This window comes from Chiloscyllium plagiosum, unplaced genomic scaffold, assembly GCF_037043375.1.
Source record: "Chiloscyllium plagiosum isolate Xiang-an unplaced genomic scaffold, Cpla_swu_hap1 HiC_scaffold_4, whole genome shotgun sequence".
In the NCBI taxonomy this organism is placed as follows: domain Eukaryota; kingdom Metazoa; phylum Chordata; class Chondrichthyes; order Orectolobiformes; family Hemiscylliidae; genus Chiloscyllium; species Chiloscyllium plagiosum.
In genome coordinates this window covers 48,472,494-48,490,813 of record NW_028270142.1, presented here as the reverse complement: position 1 = coordinate 48,490,813, position 18,320 = coordinate 48,472,494, and the positions used below count along the sequence as shown (strand labels likewise).

The following is an 18,320-nucleotide window of genomic DNA, read 5'->3' as shown; positions in this document are numbered from 1 at the left end:
AACTCCCAAGGCTGGAATCAAACCTGGGTCTGTGGTGCTATGAGGCAACTACTGAACCACCCAGATAATAGTCCCTGCCCGAACCAGGCAGTCTCTAGTCTTTGGATAGGAAGTTAGATTCTGGATGATGGATGTTGCTCCCCAACAAAAGAGTCGAGTCATTCAAGGTTGGAGAAAAGGATGGGACACAATTGATGAAAAAGGGATGAAACAAATTTCTTCCAATTAAAAGAAGCGATCATTCAGGTGTCAACTATGTGGATCTTATGTGTCTCTGACTGAGGAGAGCTTGTGCAATGTACAAAATAACCATGGAGTGAAATAAATTGTCATTGATTGCAATTTTATCAGTTCACTTCGTCAGATCATTGAATTTTTTTTATAGAACAGAAGCTTCACCTCAGAAGAGGCAATAGCAATGAAATCTTGCCTCAAGCCTGGGGTGGTTCAGTTGGTAACTCTCTCTCCTCAGTATTATAATTTTGTGGATTCATGTTTCACTCCAGACTTGATTATATAATCTGCAATGCTCTATGCAGAATCAGTGATACTGTCTTTTGGATGAGAAATTAAAGGCAAGGCCTTGTTTGGCTTCTCAGGTGGTTGTAATCAATCATATGATGCTAGTTTGCAAACGATCATGGAAGTGATCCCAATTTCCGAGCCAATATTTAGCCTTCAACCAATATGACGATATTTAGATTACCTGGCTATTATGACATTGCTGTTTGTGAGTTTTCTGTACACAAATTGGCTGCTGCATTTCCTACATTAAAATAGTTATTTGCTTCAAATGTAGGGAGGGCAGGATTAGAGTATTGAGCTTGATGAACAACCATGGCAGAGCATGTCTGAAGGATTGAATGGCCTCTTGCTCCTTTTTTCTTGGTTTCTATGTTTAATTGCCTGTAAAGCACACGGAAATGTTCTAATACTGTGAATGATGCTTAAATGTAGAAATGTAATTTGATTTGTAAAACTGGAGGAGTCCATTTGGCCCATCATGGCTTTGTTGACTGAAAGAAAGGGAAACAGCATAAATCCACTTCCCACCTCTTGTTCATTACCATGTAGGTTGTGGCACTTCAAACATTTTTTAAAAAGTATTCTGCCTCTGTTTGCCCAATCAGGCAGTGAGTTTGTGACTCCCATAACTTTTAGGGTGAAAAAACATTTTCTTAACTCGCTCTAAGTATCCTACTAATTACTTTAAAGCTGCCTTGCAAGTCTTACTTTCCCTAATGGGCAACTGGGTGCTGTCAGATATTTTTTAAACAAATGACTTGGAGTTTATAAACAGGACCTCCCAGCTATTTGATGGCAAACTTCCCAGATTCTATTGGCAATAAATTTAATTCACCTTGCTGGATAATTAATGTAACCATGGAACATTGTCCTAATAGGTAAAACAGGATGACAATAGCAGGCAACTACATTATATACGGCAGCAATTAAAATGTTGCATAATTCACCAGTCGCTTAATTAATTTTTCTTCAAAATCATCACACAAGCATGAAAATATCTGACCATCAGGGCTTTGTTATGATTTGAATAAAATTAACATTTCAGTAGTGAGTTAAGTGGATTCTATACTAAGACAACCTTTTGTTGCCAAACCCTTTCCAAATCCAAAATTAAACCTGATGGCTGGGGCTTAAGTGTGGAACCAAGTCAAAGTTCAGCTGACTACTTATATTTGGCTTCAGATCTGTTGCCTCTGTATTATGTTTTCTAATTTACACTTTCTTTAATATGTTTTAAAAACTCTAGTTTTCTGAAAAGGAACAAAGTTCGCTCCTTCAGACGAAGCCATGAATGAACACTGTTAAAGAAGTATGCTCTCACTCACCATTCCCCATTCTGCACCCTGCTCTTAATGTCCTTCTGGCTAACAGTGTGCCTAGATCTTCCAATAAAGTGGAGCTTTTCTGAAACTCTACCAAGCTCTCATCAAATCAGTGTGCTCATTACTGTATATTGTATATTAAAATTCCCATCCTAGTTTAAAAACTCTTCACGTCATCCCTTCCTATCTTTGTACCCTCTCAATTAAAAAAAATCTAAAAGCTATGCAATTCTCTAATTGTGGTCTTTGATGCAACCCAAATTTTAATTAAGCCACCATTTTGTGGTCCTGCCTTTAGCAGTCTTAGTCTCAAGATTTAGAAGATTTTGTCCACCTTTAAGGTGCTTTTTAAAATCAACCTCTTGGATCATTTTACAATGTTGAGCATTACATATGTGGTTCTTGTAGGAAGGCCCAGATGTGTCTTACTTAAGGACTGAATCACTGCAAACCTTCTGCTCCCAGTGGGTAGCTTTCCATCATGGAAATTTGGGAGTTCGTTTCATGTAATTTCTCTGACCATTAAATGGTTGGAGAGTCACATGCAGCACGTGCACAAATTTTCATCAGCACTTGCAAAACTCCCTTTCCCAAGGGCACAAAGTCAGAAAACAATCTGGAAGTGATTGTATTTTATCAATTTTTTTTTATGGCTCTACCAATCAGGCAACAAGATTCAGCTGGAAAGAAGCAAAGCAACCTCAACTGCTGCTTTTCACTTGCATTGAAACATGAGAACTTTCTATTGGCAGTTCATTAGATTTTCAAGGAAGATGGAAAATGGAAAATAATTCAGAATAGGATCGGATAATGATTGCACATAATAGACTCTGCAGCACATTAGATCATGTCATTAAGATCTTGAATGTTTTAGACCACTTGAAATGTTTGCCTATAATTTCCATAGCTCATCTGAGTGTGTGTCATAACTTTGATGGAAATCCCAGAGAAAATGCTCAAAAGGCTGTGACCCCTGTTTCTCCTAACCTCTGAACTCAAGGCAGACAAAGCTCTGATGAACCACACTGTATTGTCATCTGAAAATCTTCAGTAACATTTGTAACTTATCAAACTACAGGATGTTTATGATCATGAAGAACCATTCTTCCACTGTGGGGATCCAATATTAGCATCAAGTGTTCCTGGTTCTTGTGACATTGTGTTCATGTCCCTACTGCTGAATTAAGAAGCCTAGGTTCAAGTCTCATCTGCTCTAAAGGTTTTAATAAAATCTCTGAGCAGGTTGATTATCTGGGCAATCCTATCCCCATCCTCAACTTCAGCTGTTTTCGAACTAGCAGGATCCTGTAGGGTTTTTCTCATTGTGTGAGGGTCATTCACCCTTCCAAATCATGAACAAACTGCTGAAGGTCTGGGCTTGCCTTTATGAATCACACTGAAAAACGATGAATAATGCAATGGACACAATTTCAGATTTTAGAGTAGTGAGAGTATGCTTAATACACATGGCAAATCTCTATATGGCATAACTGATGCTAAACATTCTTATGACTAGCTACAAAGCAATTGTTAAACTCCCAAAAATTAACCAAGGTCTGTCCTGAAGATGAGGGTCCACTCTCTACATGTTTGTTGGGTTGAGGGTTCTGTATGCTTTCAATGAAACCTTTACCCTGTTGTTTCTCCTCTGGTTAGTGTCCTCAGGGCTGTATATGTTTTTTGGACTATGCAAGGTCCTTTGATCGCCTTCACTAGGGAGAAAGTGGGAGTTGCCCTAATGTCTTGATTTCATAGTTGTCTGCTTCTGTGGTTCTTCTTTCCTATTTGTTCCATTCAACTCTGCATTTCGACTGTTTTTTTGACTCATCTACCCAGTCAGTGAAAGCAAACATTAATTTACCTCATTGCTTCCCTGCACAGAAAGCTTTGTTTAAATTTCCCATTGTCATCTAGCTGTTATTGCAGGGCAATGGAAAGTCCTGAGTGAACTAACCTCTGATGGGTTCAGTTGTCTCCATGACAATCACTTGATGTCATTGGCTCCCTAAATATTTTGGTACCAAAAATAAAGTGGTCACCATCTATTTTTGGTGGCATTGATTTCAGCTATGTATTTGAAAGCTTTTGGCCCTGGGATCAACAAATCTTGGCATGCCATCCTTTCAGTTATTAAATGGAAGTTCAGATTTACTTTTAGAATTCGTTGATCCACCTTTGCTTTGCTTTTTTTGTGAGGAACTTCAGCTTGGTTCAAGTTAAACTCACCTATGTCTTTTTGCAGTTATTCTTCTTTAGTTTGCAGTGACAGTTGTTACAATCTCCATCGATAATAACTTCGAAAATAAAGTTGAACTTCTATTTAATAGCTGGAAGAATAACATGCCGAGACTTCATCATTTTAACCCCTCACTAATTTCATCTCTTCAATCTGAGTGCGACCTCCTATCCCATTCCTGGCCACCCTAGTGTCTTGCTGCCTCAAATTCATGACTAGAGATAGGAGAAGATTCCACTCAACATTTCAGGTCACTGATCTTTCACCATCTCTTAAGCAACAGTTGCAGTCTTTAAGAGGTGGGAGTTGGATGCTGTATATCAGCACAGCTGATTGCAAACCCCAATCCTGTCTGAGTGTGGGCTATAAATTGTTTGAGTTAGTCTCAAAAAGTCAAAACTTGGCTTAGCATCATTTTGGCAAGCCTTAGTGTGAGGACTGTAGATGCTCCCACAGTGTTCTTCATTTTAGGCCTGTATCGTGGGAGCTGCCACCTTTTGGATGAAATGTTAAACCCAGGCTCTGCCTGTCCTCTCAGGTGGACACAAAAGATCCCAAAGCACTGGGATCATTGCTGGATCCTAGTCAGTATTCATGCCTCTGCCAATGCCAAAAACCATTGCTACAGCGCTGTGTGTGGGATCTTGACTGTCACATTTCTTGTAGCAGTGAGTACATTGCAAAACTATTTTACAGAAACATAGACACAGAGACGCAGAATATAGGTGCAACAACAGGCCATTCAGCCCTTCAAGCCAACTCTCCCTTTCAATATATGGTTGATCATCCAATTCTCCTAGCTTTCTCAACATATTCTTTCATCCCTTTAGTTTTGAGAACGATATCTCTCTTTGTGTTGAAAACATTCAATGTTATAGCATCAATCACTTGCTGTGGCAGAGAATTCCACTGGCTCACCACTCTCTGGGTGAATAAATTTCCTTCATTTTTGTCCCAGAAGGCCTAGAGCTTATCCTTAACCTGACCCCTGGTTCTGGGTTCCCTGCCATTGAGAATATCCTTCCTGCATCCACCTGCCTAATCCTCTTAGAATTTAATAGGTTTCTGTGAGATTATCCCCCTCATTCGTTTAAACTCTAGTGAATATAATCCTAACTCATCCAGTCTCCCCCCATACATCAGTCCTGCCATCCCAAGAATCATTTTTGTAAATCTTCTCTGCATTTCTTCAATAGCTGCAGCATCTTCCTCAGATAAGGAGACCAAATATGCACACAATGCATTATTTCATTTTGGAATGTGCCAATCTTGTGAAAGACTCTGTAAAAATGCAAGGCTTGTATCTGCGTGGATTTCCTCCAGGTGCTCCGGTTTCCTCCCACAGTCCAAAGATGTGCAGGTTAGGTGAATTGGCCATGCTAAATTGTCCATAGTGTTAGGTGTAGGGAATGGGTCTGGGTGGTTGCTCTTTGGAAGGTTGGTGTGGACTTGTTGGGCCGAAGGGCCTATTTCCACACTGTAGGGAATCTAATTTAATCTAATCTAATCTAATCTAATCTAATCTAATCTAATTTCTCTTTCATCTAATCTAATTTCTCTTCCATCTTATCTCTTGTGTTATCCACGAAAGAAATCTCTTCTTGCAAGACAAAATGCTAGCTTTGAGTTAAGACTGACATAATTAAGTGAGCAAGATCTGTTAGCCACAGGAGCAGAATGCGGGACTGACACAGTTGCACAATCATTGCATGAAAAATTCCATGTTTAGACAGCACAGACAATACATGTCACTAATGGGAAGCCCTGTGGTAATCTCCAGGGACATCTCTCTCACCTCACACCAAGTATGTTAACAAATTGATCGTATTATGTTTAAACTTTGTCTTGTGAATTATGTTTCTGGTTTAGTAAGCTGGCAGCGTAGCAGAAAGCATGATGGCTTTGGGAAGGAAAAGAACAGAAGAAGGATCTCAATTCTAGATTGACTTTCACCTTCACTATGGTTAGAGACCTCCAGCACTTCAATTGGACAACATTCTGTTTGGGAGAGGCTGTGAACAAGTGTACCAAAGACACTGCTGGACCTTTCACAGGGAGTTGAAGCATTATTTCCAAATGCCTATAATATGCTCAGCAACCAACTAGGAGTTGGCTAAAAATTAATTTTATTCTAGTCCAGGTTCTGGTTTTGACTAATGTCATTAGCTGGGGCTGAAAAGGGTTATCTTCATCTACGAGGAGTCAAAAGTCATCATCATGCTAGACTTTGATGCTTGTTGAAAAGGGAAAATTCTAACAGATGCTGGCGAAAACCAACATTTACTCACATGGATTTGTCACTGAATATCTGAACACTGATGGACTAAACTCTCTCCAACATCTCCCTTCTTGTCAGCAGTTGTTGCATTTGTAGAGTAACTGCTGGCTACATGGAATCAATGTGATTGTCTACTTTCCGAAGCGGAATATTCTTGCAGTACCGGGATATGTTGGTGATGTTTGCTTTTCACGTTTTGCTGGACAGGGGAGGATGATATTGCAACTCTCAAGCAAGAAGTCCAACAGTCTGTTTGACATGTCCCTTACAGGCTGATGCCTTTCCTGTTCATCTGGAAGAAATCAAAGACCCTTTTTTCGAAAATGACTATCACTTGAAGAAGGTGAAAACTCAGCATTTTTATAACCAAATGCATGGCAAATTGCCAAATGTTTCTGCTACAATGCATAATTTGGAAATATGAGAAATAAATGCATATAATAAATTTACGTATTGCTAGGAATACATAGAATTTAGAAGAGACTTAATTCCGAATTCTCATGTCTTTTGACTTTAATTACAATTTGTTTTCAGGAAACTCATATTTAAAACAATATTTAGCATAAGATATGTGGAATTAAGACCAAATCTTTTCAACTTTTGATTCTCAAAGTCAAAATAATAGTTTCTAGGAACACAGAATAATTTACTAGCTTGATTATATTAAGAATAATGATGTTTGCAACAATAAAACCTGTCCTTTGAATCAAAGGTAATATCTATAACTGTGATGCAGCGATGTCATTTGAACAGGTTTATTTGGAATTTGATTATGCTCTTCATTAAAATAATTATTTGAAACTGTAAAGTGCAGCTTAACGATTATGCTTGCATCCCAGCAATAAAAAGATGGTTTTGCCTTTCCTTAGATTACTTTGTCTTTTTTCATATTTATATGATCCAACTAGAAAAGCATGGGAGCTGAACATGAAATCTTAAAGGCTTGTGGCTCTGGAGTCATAATTAGATATCCCTGGTCATCGATAGAAATATAGAGTCATAGAGTCATAGAGATGTACAGCATGGAAACCGACCCTTCGGTCCAACTTGTCCATGCTGACCAGATATCCCAACCCAATCTACTCCCACCTGCCAGCACCTGGCCCATATCCCTCCAAACCTTTCCTATTCATATACCCATCCAAATGCCTCTTGAATGTTGCAATTGTATACCAGCCTCCATCACATCCTCTTGCAGCTCATTCCATACACGTACCACCCTCTGTGTGAAAAGGTTGCCCCTTAGGTCTCTTTTATATCTTTCCCCTTTCACCCTAAACCTATGCCCTCTAGTTCTGGACTCCCCGACCCCAGGGAAAAGACTTTGCCTATTTATCCTATCCATGCCCCTCAATTTTGTAAACCTCTATAAGGTCACCCCCTCAGTCTCCAAAACTCCAGGGAAAACAGCCCTAGCCTGTTCAGCCTCTCCCTATAGGTCAAATCCTCCAACCTTGGCAACATCCTTGTAAATCTTTTCTGAACCCTTTCAAGTTTCACAACATCTTTCCAATAGGAAGGAGACCACAATTGCACACAATATTCTAACAGTGGCCTAACCAATGTCCTGTACAGCCGCAACATGACCTCCCAACTCCTGTACTCAATACTCTGACCAATAAAGGAAAGCATACCAAACACCTTCTTCACTATCCTATCTAACTGCAACTCCACTTTCAAGGAGCTATGAACCTGTACTCCAAGGTCTCTTTGTTCAGCAACACTCCCTAGGACCTTCCCATTAAGTGTTTAAGTCCTGCTAAGATTTGCTTTCCCAAAATGCAGCACCTCGCATTTATCTGAATTAAACTCCATCTGCTACTTCTCAGCCCATTGGCCCATCTGGTCCAGATCCTGTTGTAACCTGAGGTAACCCTCTTCGCTGTCCACTACACCTCCAATTTTGGTGTCATCTGCAAACTTACTAACTGTACCTCTTATGCTCGCATCCAAATCATTTATGTAAATGACAAAAAGTAGAGGACCCAGCACTGATCCTTGTGGCACTTCACTGGTCACAGGCCTCCAGTCTAAAAAAACAACCCTCCACCATCACCCTCTGTCTTCTACCTTTGAGCCAGTTCTGTATCCAAATGGCTAGTTCTCCCTGTATTCCATGAGATTTAACCTTGCTAATCAGTCTCCCATGGGGAACCTTGTTGAACGCCTTACTGAAGTCCATATAGATCACATCTCCTGCTCTGCCCTCGTCAATCTTCTTTGTTACTTCATCAAAAAACTCAATCAAGTTTGTGAAACATGATTTCCCACACACAAAGCCATGTTGACTATCCCTAATCAGTCCTTGCCTTTCCAAATACATGTATATCCTATCCCTCAGGATTCCCTCCAACAACTTGCCCACCACCGAGGTCAGGCTCACTGGTCTATAGTTCCCTGGCTTGTCCTTACCACCCTTCTTAAACAGTGGGACCACGTTTTCCAACCTCCAGTCTTCCGGCACCTCACCTGTGACCATCGATGATACAAATATCTCAGCAAGAGGCTCAGCAATCACTTCTCTAGCTTCCCACAGAGTTCTCGGGTACACCTGATCAGGTCCTGTGGATTTATCCACCTTTAGCCGTTTCAAGACATTCAGGACTTCTGCCTCTGTAATCTGGATATTTTGCAAGATGTCACCAGCTGTTTCCCTACAGTCTATATCTTCCATATCCTTTTCCACAGTAAATACTGATGCAAAATATTCATTTAGTATCTCCCCCATTTTCTGTGGCTCCACACAAAGGCCGCCTTGCTGATCTTTGAAGCGCCCTATTCTCTCCCCAGTTACCCTTTTGTCCTTAATATATTTGTAAAACCCCTTTAGATTTTCCTTAATTCTATTTGCCAAAGCTATCTCATATCCTCGTTTTTCCCTCCTGATTTCTCTCTTAAGTATACTCCTACTTTCTTTATACTCTTCTAAGGATTCACTCGATCTATCCTGTCTATACCTGACATATGCTTCCTTCTTTTTCTTAACCAAACCCACAATTTCTTTAGTCATCCAGCATTCCCTATAGTTACCAGCCTTCCCTTTCACCCTGACAGGAATATACTTTCTCTGGATTCTTGTTATCTCATTTCTGAAGGCTTCCCATTTTCCAGCTGTCCCTTTACCTGCGAACATCTGCCTCTAATCAGCTTTTGAAAGTTCTTGCCTAATACCATCAGAATTGGCCTTTCTCCAACTTAAAACTTCACCTTTTGGAGCTGGTCTATCCTTTTCCATCACTATTTTAAAACAAATAGAATTATGGTTACTGGCCCCAAAGTGCTCCCCCACTGACACCTCAGTCACCTGCCCTGCCTTATTTCCCAAGAGTAGGTGAAGTTTTGCACCTTCTCTAGTAGGTACATCCACATACTGAATCAGAAAATTGTCTTGTACACACTTAAGAAATTTCTCTCCATCTAAACCTTTCACACTATGGCAGTCCCAGTTGATGTTTGGAAAGTTAAAATCCCCTACCATAACCACCCTATTATTCTTACAGATAGCTGAGATCTCCTAACAAGTTTTTTTTTCTCAATTTCCCTCTGACTATTGGGGGCGTCTATAATACAATCCCAATAAGGTGATCATCCCTTTTTTATTTCTCCGTTCCACCCAAATAACTTCCCTGGATGTATTTCCAGGAATATCCTCCCTTAGCACAGCTGTAATGCTATCCCTTATCAAAAGTGGCACTCCCCCTCCTCTTTTGCCTCCCTTTCTATCCTTCCTGTAGCATTTGTATCCTGGAACATTCAGCTGCCAGTCCTGCCCATCCCTGAGCCATGTTCCCGTAATTGCTATGATATCCCAGTCCCATGTTCCTAACCATGCCCTAAGTTCATCTGCCTATACTGTTAGGCCCCTTGCATTGAAATAAATGCAGTTTATTTTATTAGTCCTACCTTGTCCCTGCCTGCCCTAACTGTTTGACTCACTTCTGTTCTCAGCTGTACCTGTCTCAGATCAATCTCTTCCCTCACTATCTCCCTGGGTCCCAACCCCCCACCTTACTAGTTTAAATCCTCCCAAGCAGTTCTAGCAAATTTTCCTGCCAGTATATTAGTCTCCTTCCAATTTAGGTGCAATCAATCCTTCTTGTATAGGTCACTTCTTCCCCAAAAGAGATTCCAATCATCCAAAAATGTGAATCCTTCTCCCATACAACAACTCCTCAGCCATGCATTCATCTGCTCTATCCTCCTATTCCTGCCCTCACTAGCTCGTAGCACTGGGAGTAATCCAGATATTACTACCCTTGAGGACCTTCTTTTTAAAATTCTACCTAACTCTCTGTAATCTCCCTTCAGAGTCTCAACCTTTTCCCTTCCAATGTCGTTGGTTCCAACATGGACAATGACCTCCTGCTGGCCCCTTTTCCCCGTGAGAACATCCTGTACCCTCTTTGAAACATCCTTGTTCCTGGCACCAGGGAAACAACACACCATTCTGCTTTTTCTCTGCTGGCCACAGAAACGTCTGTCTGTACCTCGGACTACAGAATCCCCCAACACAATTGATCTCTTGGAAGCCGACATACCCCTCGATGCATTAGAGCCAGTCTCAATACCAGAAACTTGGCTGTTCGTGCTACGTTCCCCTGAGAATCCATCACCCCCTACATTTTCCAAAACAGCATACCTGTTTGAAATGGGTATATCCACAAAAGACTCCTACTCTAGCTGCCTACCTCTCTTACCCTTCCTGGAGTTAACCCATTTATGTGACTGTATCTGAGACTTTCCTCCCTTTCTATAACTGCCAACCATCACATAATGTAGCTGTTGCAAATTCCTCATCGCTTTTATTTGTCTCTCCAACCGATCCACTCGATCTGATAAGATTTGCATCCAACAGCATTTATGGCAGATATAATCCGCAGTAACCCTTAAACTCTCTTTAAACTCCCACATCTGACAAGAAGTACATATCACTGCAAAGGCCATTTTTGCTCCTTCACAATCTACAGACCCAGAAAAACAAACACTGCCCCAGGTTAAATACTGATGTTTGACATCTGCATTCTTGAAGCATATAGTTCTGCAAATACCTGCCTGCTAAACCTTGGCGTCAGGAAACTGGTGCACCTCATTCATTGTCAGATAGCTGTGCGAAGACCCAGATACATGCATTGTCACAGCAATGAACGGAAACCTCTCTAGCAGCCTATTTTGGCTCCTGATACACCATCTCCACTAAAACAGATGCAGGCTAGCAATGAAAGCAATCCTCATTACTGTTAGCTTTCTCTCTACATCAATTGTAAAACTGCTGAGGTTGCCTTCTTATTCCTGATGTGTGAGAACCTGCTTCAGCCCTAATGCCTGTTTTATATGGGCAAGATTAGCACATTGATTGTGCAATGTGTGAAGGTTACAATGTTGTGGGCTCCCCTTTCACAAGCAATAATTCCTGAGTTAACAAGCTGAATAGGACTAATGCACAGTCTAGGTGCTAAAGTATATTACAAGCTCAAAAATACTCTAGAAATTCCCCGATGGACTAACAGTCCACAGGACTTATTGAAGTAATGGAATCAAGATGGAAAATCAGGTTATGTGCCCTTTTGCACTGTGAAAATCAATTGAGGACAGAATTTAGCTCAGTTACAAGGTATTCTCATGCACGATTGAAAGAACAGCAATATTTATCCCTCAACCAAAATAATGAAAACCGAAAATTTGGTCATTAGTCTTGTATTGGGAGCTTGCTGTGTGCAAATTGGCTGTTGCAGTTCCTATATTACAACAGTGGCAGGACTTCCTTAGCTGTGTTCATGAAAGGTACTTCATTTAGAATAAAGATCCTGCAATTCCCTGAATAGAGTGTCATTGAGCAACTTTCTTGTTCTGTGTTCCAGATAAGGTACCTTTGTTCACCAAGAACAAATATCAGAAATGTGAGCACAATCTCAAAGTGTTATGCCTTCTTGACAGGTAAGGGTCCTCATTGAGAATGCATTACCTCAGCGTTGTCACCTTGACTCAATCCCTACTTCTATTACTGTACACCAGTTAATAGAAAGGTTTTATAACCATGAATACTTCTGAAGAAGGGTCATTGGAATCAAAACTTTAACTCTGAGTCCCTGCAGCAATTTCTGTTTTTGTTTTGGATTTCCAGAAATAGCAGTTCTTCACCAGACGCCTGGAGGAAGAACACCTCATCTTCCGCCTTGGAACACTTCAACCCCAGGGCATCAATGTGGACTTCAACAGTTTCCTCATTTCCCCTTCTCCCATCTCACCCCAGTTCCAAACTTCCAGCTCAGCACTGTCCCCATGACTTGTCCTACCTGCCTAGCTTCTTTTCCACCTATCCACTCCACCCTCCCCCTGCCCCCGACCTATCACCTTCATCCCCTCCCCCACTCACCTATTGTACTCTATGCTACTTTCTCCCCACCCCCACCCTCCTCTCACTTATCTCTCCACCCTTCAGGCTCTCTACCTTTATTTCTGATGAAGGGCTTTTGCCTGAAACGTCGATTTTACTGCTCCTCGGATGCTGCCTGAACTGCTGTGCTCTTCCAGCACTACTAATCCAGAATATATTTTTGGTGTGGTCAGCTGGATTCAGAAATTAGCAATTCAGATGTGTGCTTGACCCTCCTCTACCATACTGATGTAAATTGATAAAGAAGACATGGAAATGAAAATGGAGAGACTTTTATTTTTATGGTGTCATTTATTCCTTCAGGATGTTCTAAATTGCTGAAGAACCAGATAACTTAATTTCTGAGTAGGAATTACAGCAGATACTGGAATCTGTACTGAAAACAAAGATGCTGGAGATCACAATGGGTCAGGCAGCATCCATGGAGAGAGAGCAAAATAACATTTCGAGCCCAGATAACTCTTCATCAGAGCTGAAACGTTAGCTCGCTTTCTCTCCATGGATGCTGCCTGACCTGCAGTGATCTCCAGCATCTTTGGTTTAAGTAAATTTCTGACGTGTGGTACCTCATTTGTTCATTGCATGATTCCACCAGTAGTAAAGTGATAATGTTAAGATTATCTGATTTCGGTGTGATTTAGTGTTAAACATTGACCAGGGCACTGGGGGGAAAACAAACGTCACTGGCTCTGTGTCAAGGACGTTTACATTTACCAACTTTTTTATTCATTGAATGTGGGTCTCAGTGCCCAGGCCAGCACTTATTGCACATCCCTAATGCCCAATTGTCAGCCAAACTGCTGTGGGTCTGGAGTCTCATGTAAGTCAGACAAGAAGAGCAAACATCCTCTCCTTAAGGCGATAAGTGAACCAGATAGTTTATTTCCCTACAATCGACATTGTTTTTTTTTATTCAATAACAAGATGACGGTGTCACTGGCTAACCAGTATTTATTGCCCAGCCTAGTGGGCAGTTAAGAGTCAGCCATATTGCTGTGGAGAGCAACGTAGAGCAGACCAAGTAGAGAATGGCAGTTTTCTTCCCTGAATGATACTAGTGAACCAGATGGATTTTTCCAATAATTGACAGTGGATTCATGGTCATCATTAGATTCTTAATTCCAGACTTTTAATTGAATTCAAATTCCACGATCTGCCATGGCAGGATTTGAAGCCAGGTCATCAGGACATTACCTGGCTCTACAGATTAATAGTCCAGTGATCATACTAGGCTATCATCTCTTACCTGAGAGTACACCACCTCTGTTTTAGAGTCATAGAGTCATAGAGATGTACAGCATGGAAACAGACCCTTTGCTCCAACCTGTCCATGACAACCAGATATCCCAACCCAATCTACTCCCACCTGCCAGCACCCGGCCCAAATTCCTCCAAACCCTTCCTATTCATATATCCATCCAAATGCCTCTTAAATGTTGCAATTGTACCAGCCTCCACCACTTCCTCTGGCAGCTCATTCCATATCCGTACCACCTTCTTTGTGAAAAGGTTGCCCCTTAGGTCTCTTTTATATCTTTCCCCTCTCACCCTAAACCTATGCCTTCTAGTTCTGGACTCCCCAACCCCAGGGAAACGACTTTGTCTATTTTCCCTATCCATGCCCCTCATAATTTTGTAAACCTCTATAAGGTCACCCCTCAGCCTCCGACGCTCCAGGGAAAACAGCCCCAGCCTGTTCAGCCTCTGCCTATAGCTCAAATCCTCCAACCCTGGCAACATCCTTTTAAATCTTTTCTGAACCCTTTCAGGTTTCACAACTTCTTTCCAGTAGGAAGACTAGAATTGCACGCAATATTCCAACAGTGGCCTAACCAATGTCCTGTAAAGCCGCAACATGACCTCCCAACTCCTGTACTCAATACTCTGACCAATAAAGGAAAGTATACCAAACACCTTCTTCACTATCCTATCTACCTGCGACTCAACTTTCAAGGAGCTATGAACCTGCACTCCAAAGTCTCTTCATTGAGCAACACTGCCTAGGACTTTACCATTAAGTGTATAAGTCCTGCTAAAATATGCTTCCCCAAAATGCAGCACCTCGCATTTATCTGAATTAAACGCCATCTGCCACTTCTCAGCCCCTTGGCCCGTCTGGTCAATGTCCAGTTTTAATCTGAGGTAACCCTCTTCACTGTTCACTACACCTCCAATTCTGGTGTCATCTGCAAACTTACTAGCTGTACCTCTTATGCTCACATCCAAATCATTTATGTAAATGACGAAAAGTAGTGGACCAAGCCCCGATCCTTGTGGCACTCCACTGGTCACAGGCCTCCAGTCTGAAAGGCAACCCTCCACTACCACCCTCTGTCTTAACATGGCAATTCTTCAGTACTGGAACATTCGACTCAATTTTGTGCTCCAGTCCTCAAATAAACATGCCAACATTGGTCTTCAGGAATATTTATAACTTACAAGAAGCTAAAGTGGAAGGTGCATGGCATAGTCAGGAGTGTCCCTGCCTCCTGGCCAGAAGCTCTGGGTTCATGTTCCATCTTAGTATTTGATGACCATGGAAAGTACATTCGTCGTGTGGCCCAACAGTCTGAGTATCAATGTGTAAATTATTCCAACATATGCCTGTGGCAGATGGTGAAAGTGGGAGATTTTCTGGTTCAGGCATATGATGCTATCAAATCAAAGCATCTACCAACATTATTCAAGGCTCCAGGCTACAGCATGCATGTATAAGTCTATTTTGCCACAGTTACTCCTTGAGGAGTCAGTGGGTTCAGTTTGTTGGGTGCTGAAAATGTGTTGCTGGAGAAGCGCAGCAGGTCAGGCAGCATCCAGGGAACAGGAGAATCGACGTTTCGGGCATAAGCCCTTCTTCAGGAATGAGGAAAGTTTGTCCAGCAGGCTAAGATAAAAGGTAGGGAGGAGGGACTTGGGGGAGGGGCGTCGGAAATATGATAGGTGGAAAGAGGTCAAGGTGAGGGTGATAGGTCAGACTGGGGTGGGGGCGGAGAGGTCAGGAAGAAGATTGCAGGTTAGGAAGGCGGTGCTGAATTCGATGGATTTGACTGAGACAAGGTGGGGGGAGGGGAAATGAGGAAACTGGTGAAATCCGAGTTCATCCCTTGTGGTTGGAGGGTTCCTAGGCGGAAGATGAGGCGCTCTTCCTCCAACCGTCGTGTTGTTGTGGTCTGGCGATGGAGGAGTCCAAAGACCTGCATATCCTTGGTGGAGTGGGAGGGGGAGTTGAAGTGTTGAGCCACAGGGTGGTTGGGTTGGTTGGTCCGGGTGTCCCAGAGGTGTTCTCTGAAACGCTCCGCAAGTAGGCGGCCTGTCTCCCCAATATAGAGGAGGCCACATCGGGTGCAGAGGATGCAATAGATGATGTGTGTGGAGGTGCAGGTGAATCTGTGGCGGATATGGAAGTTTCCTTTGGGGCCCTGGAGGGAGGTGAGGGGGGAGGTGTGGGCGCAAGTCTTGCACCTCCTGCGGTTGCAGGGGAAGGTGCCGGGAGTGGAGGTTTGGTTGGGGTGTGGATCTGACGAGGGAGTCACGGAGGGAGTGGTCTTTACGGAATGCTGATAGGGGAGGGGAGGGAAATATATCCTTGGTGGTGGGGTCCGTTTGGAGGTGGCGGAAATGACGGCGGATGATGCGCTGTACATGAAGATTGGTGGGGTGGTAGGTGAGGACCAGTGGGGTTCTGTCCTGGTGGCGGTTGGAGGGGCGGGGCTCAAGGGCGGAGGAGCGGGAAGTGGAAGAGATGCGGTGGAGGGCATCGTCGACCACGTTGGGGGGGAAATTGCGGTCCTTGAAGAAGGAGGCTATCTGGGTTGTACATTTTTGGAACTGGTCCTCCTGGGAGCAGATGCGGCGGAGACGAAGGAATTGGGAGAATGGGATGGCGTTGACGAAGGAATTGGGAGAATGGGATGGCGTTGACGAAGGAATTTGGATCCTTACGCCATCCCATTCTCCCAATTCCTTTGTCTCCGCCGCATCTGCTCCCAGGAGGACCAGTTCCAAAAATGTACAACCCAGATGGCCTCCTTCTTCAAGGACCGCAATTTCCCCCCCGACGTGGTCGACGATGCCCTCCACCGCATCTCTTCCACTTCCCGCTCCTCCGCCCTTGAGCCCCACCCCTCCAACCGCCACCAGGACAGAACCCCACTGGTCCTCACCTACCACCCCACCAATCTTCATGTACAGTGCATCATCCGCCATCATTTCCGCCACCTCCAACCGGACCCCACCACCAAGGATATATTTCCCTCCCCTCCCCTATCAGCATTCCGTAAAGACCACTCCCTCCGTGACTCCCTCGTCAGATCCACACCCCCCACCAACCAAACCTCCACTCCCGGCACCTTCCCCTGCAACCGCAGGAGGTGCAAGACTTGCGCCCACACCTCCCCCCTCACCTCCCTCCAAGGCCCCAAAGGAAACTTACATATCCGCCACAGATTCACCTGCACCTCCACACACATCATCTATTGCATCCTCTGCACCCGATGTGGCCTCCTCTATATTGGGGAGACAGGCCGGCTACTTGCGGAGCGTTTCAGAGAACACCTCTGGGACACCCGGACCAACCAACCCAACCACCCTGTGGCTCAACACTTCAACTCCCCCTCCCACTCCACCAAGGATATGCAGGTCTTTGGACTCCTCCATCGCCAGACCACAACAACACGACGGTTGGAGGAAGAGCGCCTCATCTTCCGCCTAGGAACCCTCCAACCACAAGGGATGAACTCGGATTTCACCAGTTTCCTCATTTCCCCTCCCCCCACCTTGTCTCAGTCAAATCCATCGAATTCAACACCGCCTTCCTAACCTGCAATCTTCTTCCTGACCTCTCCGCCCCCACCCCAGTCTGACCTATCACCCTCACCTTGACCTCTTTCCACCTATCACATTTCCGACGCCCCTCCCCCAAGTCCCTCCTCCCTACCTTTTATCTTAGCCTGCTGGACAAACTTTCCTCATTCCTGAAGAAGGGCTAATGCCCGAAACGTCGATTCTCCTGTTCCCTGGATGCTGCCTGACCTGCTGCGCTTCTCCAGCAACACATTTTCAGCTCTGATCTCCAGCATCTGCAGACCTCACTTTCACCTCAGTTTGTTGGGTGGCTAGTGTGTGAATCAGATTGGTGCCAAATGCGCGGGTTTCTGACTCTGTACCCTACTTGTAGCAGAGATCACAGCACCGTGAGCCAGACCAGAGTTTGGGCAGAGAACTCAAGGAAAAGATATTAAATTAAGAAAGTTCAAAAGTTAACTTCTGGTATTCACAATTCTATATGTTTGCGTGAGTGTGTGTGTGCATACATAAATTTGTTCAAAATCCTTTGCAGTCAACATGAAAGAATGTTGCCATTTACACTTGGCACACATCAGTTTATTTGCTAATGCAATTTGCATAACATCAGAGAACTTATAATATTCTCAGCTGATGTGTCTCTTGAACTGGTGACTTTGTCTGCAGACCACACTGCTGGAAGGACTGTAATGTACTTTATGGGCACCATTAAAAGTTCGACACACAGAAGGACGTGTTCAATAACAGCGGGCTACAGATCTA

General features: G+C 43.3%; 1 long non-coding RNA gene across 1 annotated transcript in view; it reads left to right on the top strand.

Moving 5' to 3' along the window:
• Positions 1-12,677, top strand: part of LOC148150138 (uncharacterized) — a 165,924-nt gene extending 153,247 nt beyond the window's left edge. Inside the window, exons 2-4 of the long non-coding RNA XR_015756836.1 lie at positions 5,953-6,704; positions 12,220-12,295; positions 12,483-12,677. This is a non-coding gene — a long non-coding RNA (uncharacterized LOC148150138). The remainder of the gene's footprint in view (positions 1-5,952; positions 6,705-12,219; positions 12,296-12,482) is intronic.
• The last annotated feature ends 5,643 nt before the right edge of the window (positions 12,678-18,320 follow it).